The 7147-nt window shown below is 39.3% G+C and overlaps 1 pseudogene; it reads right to left on the bottom strand.

Annotated features, from left to right (window-relative positions):
- Window positions 1-614: 614 nt before the first annotated feature.
- LOC103605753 lies at window positions 615-1441 on the bottom strand (annotated as a pseudogene).
- Window positions 1442-7147: the final 5706 nt, after the last annotated feature.

Consider the following 7147-nt stretch of genomic DNA (forward strand, 5'->3'; position numbering starts at 1 on the left):
TATCTAACAACAAAAATTAATTGATCTGAGGAAGAGCAGTATGAAAACATTCTAATGCAGTGCTGTCCAACAGAACTTTCTGTGGAAATGATGGAAATGTTCCAATGAGGAATCTACTAGCCACATGAATACTCGAAATATGGCTAATGCAATTTAAAATTTTTCATATGAATTAAATTTAAATAGCCACAAGTGACCAGTGGCTACTGTCTGAACAGTGCAGTTTAATGCCTCATCGGTCAAAACCAGTGGTTTCTTTGAGAGATTTCTCTAATCACTGCTAAGAGATTGAGGTTTGGGTGTGGAAAGAGAGGAAAGCTCTCAACAGATTTATGTGGCCACTTAAACAAGACCCGAATTATGCACTGCTTCCGGAGGCAGGGGATAGCACAACCTGCTGCAAGGGGTATGAAGGAAAGACTCTTGGGGAGACCTCCGTGTGCCCTTCCAACTCCTGGATAATGTCAGTGGGAGTAAGGCCTAGGACTTTGGTCACTCAGATAGGAAGATGCCTATGGTTCCACACAGAGAATCTGAGGTTGATGCTACCCCCAAGGCCATCTGTGCATGGACATAACCACTGTGGGGCTGATGGGAGTCTGGAGATGGGATGTTCATTTCCGGACAGGGGTTCCAGAATCAGAGAAAGGTTTAGAGGTGGAGGGACCTGAGGGCCCTTTCTGGCCACTTGCAGACTGCACTGGCCCTTTCTTTTTTGGAATTAAGGTCTTGTTCTTGCTCTTAAACCTTTGCTGGGATCCAGCTTACTCGCAAAGGAGTTGGTCTCTTTCGGAACCATTAGTTGGCCTGCGAGCTAATGCCATAGCTGGTGAAGGCCAACTGCCACTGGAGCAGGCCCAGTGGGTAATGAGCAAGTGATAACAGGCTGTAAAGGTATCTGTGAGAAAATGCCAGTATAATGCTCTGTCTGGAACCAGATCTCAGTGTCTTGCACTAATCCTGGTTTCCCACTCTTGCAGACATGCAAATCTTCCCATTGCCATTGCACAAATCCAGCTCAAATATCACACTGAGAGAATCAAAGTGAGCCTTCTCTGGCTGGTCCTTACTGGCTGCATGGGTGTCATCCTACAGGTCTGCCAGAGTTGGTGCATTAGGAAGTGAATACACGGAAGACTGGGTGAGTTGAGTCAGTTTTGAGATGCCGTTAATTGCCCTGCTGCCCAAGGGAATGATGCACTCATCCAACTTCACAATCCAAGTCATGTGAAAGCCATTGGTCATAGAGTAAAAGTTCTTCACATCCTCAGGCATCGCACAGTTATTTCTTTGTGCCCATGAAGAAATCATATGAGGTTCAGCTGGCACCTTTTCTGTGATGGTCATCTCTGTCACACCTGGGGAAGATTCTAGGATGGGTGTGATTCTAGCTGCCCAGGGTCAACTTCTTCAGGTGCGGCTTGCTGCAGCCCAGCTAGGGGGAGGCGACACCTCCTCCATGGCTCACATCCCCTCTCCACACACAGCCAAGAGAGCAGCTGTGGCCCTGATTTCAGGAATTTAACTATCTAACTTTTAATTGACTTGGTGCACTGCTGACAAGATGTGAAAAGCAAATAAACTCACAGTGATAGTTACTGTGTCCTTATGATTTGAAAGAGTAATTTGAACTCTGAAATACTTGTGCAACCTTGTCCTATTAAGGCTTGGTTCTGTGATGGAAGCTACTCCATCTAGTCAGAGAGAGCTAGTCAGCTCTCTCTGGAAGTCAAAGCTGATGGCAATGTCATTTGGGTTTACCCAGACCAAACATCTAGGTCAAAACCTGGAGGAATTCTACTTGGAACATTACAAGGGAAACTGGAATTGATTTAGATTAGTTAGATCCATATGTAATGAGAATTCTACCTAACTAACTGTAAAATTAACTTCACCATTAAAATAAATGCATGACTGTAAAATTCAGCATCTCTTCTCTAGGGACCCATGGCCTTCCTAGACAATTGGATGTTTCAGATGAGAAAAGTGTTGGGTAACAATTTATTTATATTCTTAGCTTAGTATGAGAACCAGGGAGAGAATTCATCCATGCCTTGGGACTTCCTCCCATTCCCAATAAAAGTATATATATATATTTATTGTTTTATATATATATATAAAACAATAAATATAACTGTAATTATTCTAGCAGAACACTTTTAATTTTATATATATATTTATTGTTTTATATATATATATATAAAACAATAAATATAACTGTAATTATTCTAGCAGAACACTTTTAATTTTTTTGTTTATGGAATTGGCAAACCTTTTAAAAGTATTGGGAAAGGCATTAATATTTGGTGAGGAATGCTATATAGCAGAAACAGTTAATGTAACTCTTACAAGGCTTCCAGAGTTTAAGGAATTTTCTGAGGCCACACAGGTGATGACCAGCTGAATTTCAAAACCAGGTCTGCATGGCACTGAAATTCTTGCCCTTTCTAACACATCAAATTGCCTTTGAAAAGGCAGCTCTCCTTTTTGAATCCCACACCATTTCCATCCTATGAAGATCGTGTTTCTTTATTCATACCACAACTTTTTATTTAGCACCTGTCAGGCAAATGTTGTGATAAGTGTCAAAACCATTATGTAATGATAATTGTAGGTAATTACCTTTACAGCTGCTATTATTCAATAATTCAATATCAAGATTTTAATATTTTTATTTAGGAAATATTCTGGCATAATTAACTATACAGTAGCTAATATAATAGACAACCATGTCATCACCCAGAGTTAACAAAAGCAAATATTGTGTCACGTCAATTTTCTCATTCATTGAGAATCAGGATGCTGTGGCTCTTCAATCTCCATCCCTGTCCCTTGTCTCTTTCCTCAGACAGCCACCATCTAGAAGTCTGTGTGTATGATTGACATGCCATCATGTTTTTATACTTTTATTACTCTAAAGCTTGCATTTTCTTTGTTGTTTATGATATAGACTTTATGAAAATCTCTTTTCCTACACTTTCTACAAAACATTGGTTATCATTTACATTTTTGTGAAAAAATAAACAGTAACTATTTGCCTAGTTCTACCACAAACACCATTGTCTCACTGTAGTGAACATTATGAAATTAATGATGGTTCTGAGATTATATTTATAGAATGGGTGACAAGAGAGTAGGGAGAGTAAGGAAGAGACAAGATACAGAAGGCTAACATGCAGGTTTATATTTAAACCATCTTATTCATGAGGTCCACTTACTAAGAGGAGGATGTGGGAGTAATAAAATGGCCCATCTGATTTCCAGAGTTTTCCAACCTCTAATTTTAACACTCCTCTAAGACTANATTAATGATGGTTCTGAGATTATATTTATAGAATGGGTGACAAGAGAGTAGGGAGAGTAAGGAAGAGACAAGATACAGAAGGCTAACATGCAGGTTTATATTTAAACCATCTTATTCATGAGGTCCACTTACTAAGAGGAGGATGTGGGAGTAATAAAATGGCCCATCTGATTTCCAGAGTTTTCCAACCTCTAATTTTAACACTCCTCTAAGACTATCTAGCCTCACTTATTTCTAGCTGCCCCTTCTGTAACTGCTTCACTGTAATATCACAGGTGTAGGAGTGGAATGTTTGTGTGACTTCAAGACAGGAGAGTGAAGGGAGTCCTCAGATCCATATGTCATTCTCTGGTTCTGGAAACAAAAGGCCAGTCAACTGTCTTCTGAAGTCTGGTTGGACAAGTTCAGTACATTTATATCTTCTGTTGACACCTGCAATTCTCGTCTGGTCCCTCCTTTGGTTTAGTCACAGCCTGGTGGCCCTGTCCCTGATGACATAGCCTCACCTTGTCATTTCATGGCTGTAGGTGCATCCGAGTCACATCCTTGTTCTCTGTCTGACCAATGTCTGCTATGGGTCCACAACAGCTCTCAAGTCTGTGTCTGCACCAAGGAAAGTTTAGCAGGACAAATTAAACCCTTCTCTATATTACATAGCAGTCTTCTCCTAAAGTTCACAGTAGAGATGAGGTAAGCCCATCTTCCCCTGGTTGGTGTCCTCTTTTACTGGAAGCCTGAGGTGGCCGGACCGGAGCACATTTTTGGCCATCCTACTCACTTCCTCCTGTTTATTCATTTTGCTAGGAGCAGAGCCCTAGGAGCAGAAAGGGTCCTTTAAAAAACAACAACAACAACAACAACAAAAACTTCCTGCATGTGATCCTCCTTCCTGGTTCAGCCACCTGCCTAAGCTTTAAGAACAGATGGGGTGTATTTGCTACATCGGGGAGAACTCAATGATCTGAGTCCTTCAGATTTAACCATCTGTGTTAAAAGGGGGACTAAAGAAATTTAGCAAGTCCGTCCATTCTACATATAACTTGGCTTTCAAGACCATTATTATGCAAACACATCTCTTTTTCCAATAGACCACAGAGGGGTAGGCTGTTCCCCCTCTCACAATAGGGAATATTTGGAGAGGATTGCCAGGTCAGTGTGACTCTCCCTCATTATCAAGGAAATAGCTTCAATATCATAAGTATGGCAGAGCAAAGTTTATGACAATAGTGAAAATTAAAATGCCTTAGTTTAATGTCACAAAATAATTTCTTTATTGCATATAGACTCATCATGGCAAATAAATAGTAATTAATTGAACTTCTAAGAAAGAAGAGATGAAAGAGTATAGAGGTAGAGAAAGTCAAATACTGAGGAACATCAACATTTGAGCAGCAAACAGTAGAAGAGAAGCCAAGTGAAAAGCAAAAGGTTGAGAGAAAAGAAAGAAGGAAGAGACTGAGAAGTGAATGGCATTGTAAAAGTTTTTAAGAAAGAAGAGATGAAAGAGTATAGAGGTAGAGAAAGTCAAATACTGAGGAACATCAACATTTGAGCAGCAAACAGTAAAAGAGAAGCCAAGTGAAAAGCAAAAGGTTGAGAGAAAAGAAAGAAGGAAGAGACTGAGAAGTGAATGGCATTGTAAAAGTTTCTAAAGGTCAGCAGTGCTCATACTACACAAGGTCAAGCAAGGTAATAAAATCATTCCACTGGATCTGAAAATTAAGAGGTCATTGGCAGTTAGCAAGAATGGTTCTGATAAAGTGGTAGGGTCAGAAAACGTGTAATAAGGCTAAGGAATCAAAGAAAAGTGAAAAAGTTGATAAAGTTAAGTTTCTTTCAAGAAGACTAGTTGTTAGGGGAAGAATAAATGCAACATAGCAAATGTGAACAGTGTCTCGGGAGGCTTATTTTTAAGATGGAAGACCACTTGTCAGGCGTGGTTAAGTCATACTGCAGTAATAAACAATCCAGAAACGCTGAAGCTGTTTTTCTCCTGTATGAATGTGAACAGTGTCTCGGGAAGCTTATTTTTAAGATGGAAGACCACTTGTCAGGCTTGGTTAAGTCATACTGCAGTAATAAACAATCCAGAAACGCTGAAGCTGTTTTTCTCCTGTATAGCACATGTCCAGTGCAGGTCAGCAGGGACTGCTCTGTTCATCACAGTCATTCAGCGACCTGGAGAGTGGGGGTTCTGTCACCTTGTGTGGTATCGCTTCCAGCCATCAGTGAAACTCATCACCACGGCTCACCTGTTACTGGGCAAAGCAAGTCTCCTGGCTACATGTAACCTCAAAGGGAACAGGGAAATGCAACTACATACGGTGAATGATAGAAAATATCACGATTTGTGAATAGGCTTATTGACCACTACGAGGAACAGTGACTTGCCCAGACCAAAGAAAGTGAATCAGTAGACAGAGAGAGGGAGAGGTTGAAGATAGATCACAGAAAAGGATTAATTTTTAAAAAAGAGGGAGAGGAGAACATAGAACACAAGATAATGGTAGAGACTTTATGGAAGGGCTACCTGTTCTTAGCGATGGGCAGGAAGGGAAGATAGCCATGAATGGAGATATGTATGTGCAGTTCATGTTTGATAACCTCTGTTTTTATTTTTGTTTTTTACGTGCAGTAGAAGGCAAATTGATGAGCAGGAATGAGAGAGTCAAGGTTAGGTTAAAGTAAGGGTACTGTGAAATTTGATGCAAGTTTAGAATTATTACTGGCAAATAGGAGAAAAAACTGCTCAAGGATTGAATGAGGAATTTTTGGTTAACACCGTGATTCTAGGTGTTTTCAGGAAAAATGTTTACAATTGAACCAATTCGATGGTTACCTAACTTTCTCCAGAAGTGAGAGGAAAGGAGGGGTAACCTGAGGTGATTGAATTGTTCAATGTCTGAGGATTTTCAGGGCAGGTGCAACGATAGTTGAGAGGATGGGGATGTTAAGAGCGTTGACAGGAATGAAACTGAAGGGATAAACCAGAAAAGTAGCTCATCAACTAGGGGGAAAGAAAGTATTGACTGAGTTCTTTTCCCTAATGAAAATTATGACTTTTTAGATTCCCTGATAAAGCAAATCCCTTGGAAATATAATGACAGTTGTTTATAGGATCCAATTAATTCAGGTAAGATTTGCATGCTCTCTTTGGTAAGACTCCTAGAAGAGACTTCTAGCAGAACTACTCTGTCACCGGGAGTTACTACTATGGAGATGGCTAATAAATCCACCCCTTTTGATGAACACATGAATGTGTCATGGGAGCCTAATATATTTTATCAAGCAAGAAAAGATGGATTCTAGTAAACTTGGTTTGCAACTTCGAAAACATAAGTCATTTTAAGAATCATCATTAGAACCAAAGATAACAACATAATAGAAAGCCTGGGAATCATTTAAGAAAAGCATTTATTAGAACCCAGGAACAAATATCAATTCAGATTTATTTTTTATTTTTTTGGAATCCACTTTATTGAAATAAATTCTGGATTGGGGGAAATTACATGTAGGAATATTTATTTCCCTACCTTAAAATCTAGATAGAGCTAGCTATTGAAAAGCTATCACATCTAGCCATACTGACATCCAACTGCTTTATATTTACATATCCAAGAATGTGAGAATTATTTCTGTAGAGAAAGTTGGAAAGCTAAAATGATTTTATGCTCTTTTTCCCATCAATTTTTTCCTTGGGTCACAGGTTATTTCCTTTGTGGCTTCAATTCCAAACTTAACTTGAATTGGTCACACTTTTTATTATCTTCCATCTCTTAAATTAAAAGAGGAAGTGTTATAACTGGTGATGAAAATAAACCAGAAAAAGCATTGTACAAAAAG

Source organism: Galeopterus variegatus, unplaced genomic scaffold, assembly GCF_000696425.1.
Source record: "Galeopterus variegatus unplaced genomic scaffold, G_variegatus-3.0.2 Scaffold6057, whole genome shotgun sequence".
NCBI lineage: Eukaryota > Metazoa > Chordata > Mammalia > Dermoptera > Cynocephalidae > Galeopterus > Galeopterus variegatus.